Here is a 1,176-nt window from a genome sequence, read left to right as displayed (position 1 = left end):
TGCCGTGTCGTCACAGCTCACAGCATCTTCAAACTGTTGGGCTTAAGCGATTGTCTTCACTCAGCCTCCCAAGTAGCTGGGACTACAGGCGCCTGCCACAATGCCCAGCTATTTTTTTTTGTTGTAGCTGTCATTGTTGTTTAGCAGGCCCAGGCTGGGTTCAAACCCACCAGCCCCAGTATATGTGGCTGGCACCCTAACCACTGAGCTACGGGTGCCGAGCCAGTATCCACATTATTATGATTAGGTTGGAACCCTAACCCGAAGCTTCATGGAAACCCAAATCTGGAACTGACAGCTGGGTATTCCAAAGACCCCCTAGAACAATCACCAGAGTACGGGGATTGCCAGATTTAGCAAATAAAAATATAAGATACCCAGTTACATTTTAATTTATGTAAATACCAAGTTATTTTTTATCATAAGTATATCCCAACCAATATTTGGGACATTGTGATTTTTTCAAAAAAAGGATTCATCGACGGCGCCTGTGGCTCAAAGGGGTAGGGCACTGGCCCCATATGCCGAAGGTGGCAGGTTCAAACCCAGCCCTGGCCCAAAACTGCAAAAACAAAAAAGGATTCATTATGTACATGAAACTTAACTTGGCATCCTGGATTTTATATAGCAACCCAGCACACATACCAGGTATGTTAGAAAATGTATGGTGGTAGCTCACTAGAGGACCCAGGAATACCCAGAAGTTGTATAGGATAACCCAGTGTGGCTGGAGCACAGAGAGGAGAGGAACATGAGCCAAACATGGCCAAGTGAAGGCAGCTCTGGGAAGGTGCAGGGCCTGGTGGGCACCTGAAGGATCCTGATTAGACCTATAAGAGTAGGAAGTAAGCTCAGCGCCTGTGGCTCAAGTGGCTAAGGCGCCAGCCATGTACACCCAAGGTGGCAGGTTCAAATCCAGCCCGGGCCTGCCAGACAACAATGATGGCTGGAAGAAAAGCGGATGGCACCCACCAGCCCTCTGAGGAGGTTCCTCAGTCTGGAACCTGGCCAATGTGGTCAGCAGCTCCTCCGGGAGAAGTGAGAGTGAGCAGAGGGCAGCAGCTTTCCCTCCCCACACTTAAGTAGCTGCTATTTAGAAAAAGCCCATGTCTAGTGAAAAATGACACATAGAGGTTAAAAGTGAAGGGATTTCGGCTCGGCGCCTATAGCTCAACC

This window comes from Otolemur garnettii, unplaced genomic scaffold, assembly GCF_000181295.1.
Source record: "Otolemur garnettii isolate 467f Iridium unplaced genomic scaffold, OtoGar3 scaffold00023, whole genome shotgun sequence".
NCBI classification, from domain to species: domain Eukaryota; kingdom Metazoa; phylum Chordata; class Mammalia; order Primates; family Galagidae; genus Otolemur; species Otolemur garnettii.
Note: the sequence above shows the minus strand (reverse complement) of the source record.